This window comes from Alligator sinensis, unplaced genomic scaffold (genome assembly GCF_000455745.1).
Source record: "Alligator sinensis unplaced genomic scaffold, ASM45574v1 scaffold449_2, whole genome shotgun sequence".
Classification (NCBI taxonomy): Eukaryota; Metazoa; Chordata; order Crocodylia; family Alligatoridae; genus Alligator; species Alligator sinensis.
Genome location: NW_005842831.1, coordinates 64,699 through 70,875, shown reverse-complemented (window position 1 = coordinate 70,875; position 6,177 = coordinate 64,699). Strand labels below are relative to the sequence as shown.

At 49.1% G+C, this 6,177-nt stretch overlaps 1 long non-coding RNA gene across 2 annotated transcripts in view; it reads left to right on the top strand.

Moving 5' to 3' along the window:
* The window catches only part of LOC112547962, an 18,753-nt gene that overhangs the window by 7,894 nt on the left and 4,682 nt on the right, over positions 1–6,177 (top strand). For both annotated transcript variants that reach the window (XR_003091750.1, XR_003091749.1), the window contains one exon: positions 3,004–3,160. This is a non-coding gene — a long non-coding RNA (uncharacterized LOC112547962). The remainder of the gene's footprint in view (positions 1–3,003; positions 3,161–6,177) is intronic.

Sequence of the window (6,177 nt, the reverse complement as noted above, 5' to 3'; positions counted from 1 at the left end):
CACTCCCTAAACTGGGAAAAGCCATTTTACTCAGGGAGCTACGGGCAAAGCAACACTGAGCTCCTGTCTTTCCTTCTCTGCTCTTGTGGGAGCCTCTGATGTAGCTGCTTGAACAGCTGCTCTGGTGCATAAGACTGTGAAGTTCAAAGCATCAGCCCACAATGGCCCCAGGTTCTTTCCTGTGCTCCTGCAGCCACAGCTCAGACACAAGAGCTCAGGCAATCCAGAGTCACGTGTCCTTTCCACCCGCAGCAGCTGAGAACCTTCTGTACACAGAGCAGGAGAGGGAAGCACCAAAAAGAAAAACAAAACACCACTGGATGGGGTGGAGAAGGAGGTGGTAGCATCCACACTGGGCCAAGGAGCCACAGGTGGCAGAATAGGTCTTCCCTTGTCTTCCTTTTCCTCCCATCCACCATAAAGGGTGACACTGGGGAACAGCCACAAAAAAAGAATTCCAAGCCTCAGGCCAGAATTTTCAGTCTTGGTTTCTACATCGCAGGCCAGGTTATTTCTACTGCAAGGTCCTCATAGCGCTGCCGGAGTCTGTGAGTCGCATAGGCCAGCTGGGCATCTGGCCCCAGGGCTGTAGTAGATGGCCCCTGAATGCACCAGCTTGTACAACACTTTCTTGTATTGCAGTCCCAGTTTGTTAGAAGGAGCACCAGCTGACAGCAGCACAGGATCAGCGAACGGAGGGGGTGTTAATACGTGCACAAACAGTTGTTGAGATCTCACACAAATGGGCACCTCAGCCCCAAAGATAATAAATCCCATGCCTAAATCACCTGTCAGGCTTCCAGATTCACTGGAACTACAATTCCCAGAAGCCTTTGGGTTTATTACAGCATCAGCTTGACAATGGGAGAGAGTTTGAACCTGCTTGGAGACAGGAGCCTCTCCGCTGCAGTTAGGCATTACAGGACAACTCTGACTCTCTGTTGCAGAGGACAGCCAGACAGCCGCTGTTATCATCTCTGTTGCTCCTCACTCTGCCAAAGGCTGCTGTTTATGGTTCTGGTGAAAGCCTTGATCGTAATCAGGTAATACAACACCTAGCAAACTCAGCAGGATCTGAATGATAAGGATTCTGGACAGCTTCCTATGATTAGCAGCAGGGCAGGCCCTCTCGAGAGACCTGTATGTGAATGCAGGGATGTCTGAAGGGACACACTGCCAGCGTGTTCAAATACAGCAACACAGGTTAATTACCCTGGCTGGCCAGCAGGACGTCTTTGCAACTGCATCTACTGGCAAATTCTGAATGCAGGTTTCTCAGAACATGTCAAATGCTTGTCACCAGCAAAACTCCCCAAGGTTTGAAGTTTGAAAGTTGGACTTGGTTACCCTCCCACAAAACCAGCTTTCGTGGGGGAAAAAAAAGTTGTTTTTTTTCCATTTCCTTATCTCTGCAAAGCAGCCAGACTGATTTTAATGAAACCTGCCCTTGTATCACTGTCCCTCTCCTCAGCCTCCTCCTCAGAAAAAAGTCTCCATTGGGATGAGACTGCACAAGAGAATTTATAGCCCACGATGAGGGAGTGAAGGATCCTCATTTATAATTGCGTAACTCTTTTAACCTACATTTCAAGGTAGCTGTGGTGTCACAAAAGTACTAGGATTGCTGCAGCTCAGGGTTCATGGAGTGGTTGAGCACTTAAGCACAACATGACAGACTTCCAGTCTCCTTGGGAATCTTGCAAGAGTGACAGTAGTGGAATGAAGGGGTTAGAGAGTCAAAATTTTACAGCTAAAACAAAGGGTCTGATTCTGCATCTGCCTTGCAGATCATGCTGTTAATTACAGTGGGGACAAGGGACAACAAGGCAACAACCAGTGCCAGTGCAGAGATATTTTCCACCTGCTTTTCAGGGGCACATAGGACTGCAACCAGGTCCAGAAGAGCCCACTGCTGACTCGACCCTCTGTGCAGCACAGAGTAGTGAGTCTCACCCAAAAAGACCTGGTAGAGCTAATACATATCTGTTAAAAGCCATCCAGACATTCAAACTCCAGTTCAGTCCCAAGACAAACAGCTTTGATGATCAGAACAAGAGGACATCTTTTAATGTCTAACTAATAACTTATAACTTTGGTCAAGCGAGGAGACCCTTTGGCATCCTTGGTAAAGTGTGCATGCACATGCACACACACACACACACACACACACCTAGAAGGGGACGCTATTCAACACCTCGGAACCTTAAAAATTAATCCTCTGCAATGCACTCCTGTTCCAGGGGACTGCACATGCCTATGTCACATCACCACCCTTACTCTGCCTCTCAGTTCTGGTCTGATGCATAGACAGGTGATTCATATGGACAAGTCTGAGACCCAGATCCTTGTCCAGTTCAGTTCTCCACCCCCCCACCCCCCTTCCCCAAGAGAATGGAGTGAGCAGGCAGAGCTGTGAATAGCATGGCACGTCTGCCACTATAAGGAAATCCACTGCCTCCAGTTGAATAATGCTTGGCACTTATATAGGGCTTCATATTTGAACAGTACTACACAACCATTAGGGAGTGAGGAAGTCACCCGGCAAAGCAGTTAAAGATTTAGCTTCCTTGTAAACTCCCTCTTGATGGGAATGAACAGATTGCAGAGGTCAGAGGAATGTGGTTGAAAAGGAGGCGGTAAGGTCTGCAGTGATTTGCATGGGTCTGGGCCAGGGGTGGGCAAAATGTGGCCTGGGGGCCGGATGCAGCCTGCCAGACCATTCTATCCGGCCTGCGGGGCCCCTAAAAAATTTAGAAAATTAATATTAATCTGCCCCTGGCTGCCTATCATGCAGCCCTGGATGGCTTGCCAAAACTCAGTAAGCCACCCTCCACCCAAGATAACTGCCCGCCCCTGGTCTGGGCTCTGTTCATGCTGAGATGAAGCAAGAAAAATGTAGGAGTTGCAGGAAGTGGCACTTTTGATTAAGGAGCTGGCTCTTCATCTAGGAAGTGTTGGGGGGCATTGCTTTTCAGAGCTCCTGACTCTTTGTGACCCTTCCAGATCCCACAGCAGTAAGGACAGAATCATTAATGCTGGTGTCACAGTTGAATCCCACCTTGGAACTTTTGCCAGTGTCATCCACTTCCCCTCCAAGCATTTTGCCGTACACCATTCAAGAGGAGTTCCGTGTTACCAAAGAAGCGGCTGCTTTTCAGAGGTAGGCAAAGCTATTTGTATTTATGTATGCATGTTACAGTTCATATAAATCAGCAGAAAGCTTAGGGATCCATCAAGATGGGAGGGAGTCCAAAATGCCAGTGCTCTTTGCTGTGGCAGTAGAAAGGCCCAAAATTCCTTTTTGGGTTTCTCAAGTAAAAAGTGATAATTTCGAGCACTCTACAAATAGCATCCTACAGACCCAAAATAAGTCAGACAATATTTTTCCCATCCAATATCCCTCATACCGTGCAATAAGAAACCCCTGAAGAGAACATGGGCAACGTGGCCCCATTGTAGCAGTTCTGGTCTCCTCCATTATATTTGATGAGATAAAGTCAAAAGCATGTTTGCCCCTAAGCTAAACAGTGAACTCCATGTCCTCCTAATTACATCAATAGAAATGCATTAAATGCTGTGCAATGTAAATGCAGGGGAGAGGGTAGGTCCCTCTTGCTGTGGTGACACACTCTTCTGGATCAGATTCCCCTGTTAGCTCCTTTCCCCTTCTCCCGCACCAAACAGAACTGGAGCTGCTTTTCTTTGGAGGCCTGGTGGAGTGACACTTAAGCCACTCACCATCTTTCAAATGCAGGAACAACTTGGGAATCTAAGAACCACTGACACCTGGCATTCCCCATCTGCTAACACCACAGCCTCAAACATGTGGCAGTAAATTGGGGAGGCAAGAGTTACATGCCTCTCTAGCACTGCCTGTAGTACTTCTTCCTCCCCTTGCTTCTCAGACAGTGATCACTGAACACTTGACAAGCAATGGCACTTAAAATAGTAACAGGAGCCATACAGGTCTAAATACGGCGGTGGCCTGCTGCGCCCCTCTAGACCACTGTCACCCTGGGCTGGAGGAGGCACACATGCTTGAGCAGGAGGCTCACAGAATCTATGCCCTATGGCCACATGCAGGCCATGTCAGTCAGGCAAGGGAACGGGGATGACAGTTCACCCTGCTCTGAAGAGAAGGGCCAAGGAAGGAAAGCCTGGGAGGATAACACCAATTCACCTGCCCCAATTACATTACAAGCAGGGGTTGCTTAATCCAGGCTACATCATCCTTGCACTTCTTAGGCAGAAGCATGGGGTCCAATCACTCAACTATTAATGACTGCTACTGCCCAATATAGCCAGCTCAGAAAGACAACTCTCAGGATCTCCTCCAACTACCCTTCAACCCATACAATGCCAGGCCCAGAAGCCAGCTGGGCTCCAATCAGACCACTCTCTTCATTCACGGCAGAGGCTACTACCAGAAGCCTAACTAGGGATGGGAATGTGACTGGATGGAGAGGAAAGATGGGAGAAATAGTCATTTGGTTCCAGCCTAGCTTAAAATAACCACATGCTTCAAAAGAAGCATCAAATCCTCAGCTGTGGCAAGTGAGGACAGCCCCACTCATTCAGCAATGCTGCACACAAGCCCAAGACTGGCCTGAGTAGTCACAGGGGTGCAATACAACTATGCTCCCTAGTGTGCCTCATGGACAGGTGAGGCACGGGGACATCCCTCCCCAGCAGTCCACTAGCCTTGTATTAAGAAAGGCAATGAGCAAGACAGAAACCCGGCAAACTTACAGATTCAGTAACAGGCAGGGTAATGCTTCCAGCAGGGGTGAAGTGATATGATTCACCTCACCCAACATGCCACCTGACTACTGACTCCTTAATACTCCAAAACAGGATTGATCCTGCTGCCATTGTATTCAATGGGAAAATTCCTACTGGCTTGGACAGGACAGGATCAAGCTCAAAGCCATCAATTATGCCCATGAATCTCATGACATGGCTGTGAAGGAAGCATCCCAACAGACTGTCAGTGTAGTTAGTGTGCCACACATCTCAGGATTTACTGGCCCTACAGATTTTTGTTACCATTTACAAAAGGTCACACCTCAAACGCAAAGGATAAAATAAATCATGATCACCTTTGCCTTCACCCATGAGGGAAAGGACTGCTAGGAACAGCAGGTCCCCAAGTATAGTAACACACTGAGATCTGTGAACACAGATCAATAAGGAGCAGTGCATCCTGGGACTGCCAGCCCCCTGGGGCCACTCTTCTATATGTATCCATCGGCAGCTGTGCTCCACTCTGCCTCTCTCAGCCTTAGGGCTCATCTGACAAGAAGTGTGGGCTCCAGGGACTCCTGAACAAGCCACTGCAGCCTCCCACCATCACTGCACAATGCCCCTGACTCCATGCACCACAAAGCCACTCACGTGGTTTGACCACAGTGCCAATCCATGCCGCCTGAAAAGTACAAGCCTGGATGTTTATTTCCATTACAGGAATGCAAAGCAAAAACCCTCCAAAAAACACACACTAACTACAAATATGCAGAGTCCAACCCACCAGATAGTACAGAGGACAGCACGTTCATGAAACCTGCATTCAAACTTCAAGCACAGACTCTACACAGTGAAAACCAAAATATCTGAATGTGACGCACAAACGCAAGTGCTTTTTGAATAACAGAGGGGCTGGTTAGTGGAGAGAGACTTATATGTGCATCGTATCAGATACCTACACCTAAGGAATCATGGGCTGACGTATTTCTGACTGATGCCTTCTTTGCAGCATGGCAGTTCCTAAGAGTCCCCCTCCGAGGCTCCCCAGAGCTAGGGACAGTTGTACGACAATGTGACCAGCCTTAGGTCAATCTACAACCTGTGCAGTTGAAGGAGAGCCGACAGGAAGGATCAAATTGCACCTAAACACTCTGGTAAAGAAAGAAGAGGGGCATAACCCCGGTTCAGATAGCAGCCGGATTCCCGACCAGCGCAGAGTCCTGGCGGCTGTTCCCAGCTCAGCCCCAGGGCGCTCGCTCAGCCGCTCCAAGCTGCCTCTCCCCACGCACCAGTGGCATGGACGCTCGCCGGTGCCACAAGAGAGTCAGGTGCAAACCCGGTCCCCGCGCCCCCGCGCCAAGGCCAGCAGGAGCTGCCACGCAACCACGGCACAAGGACCTCCTTGGTCTGGTCATTGCTCTGCGGCTGCCATGT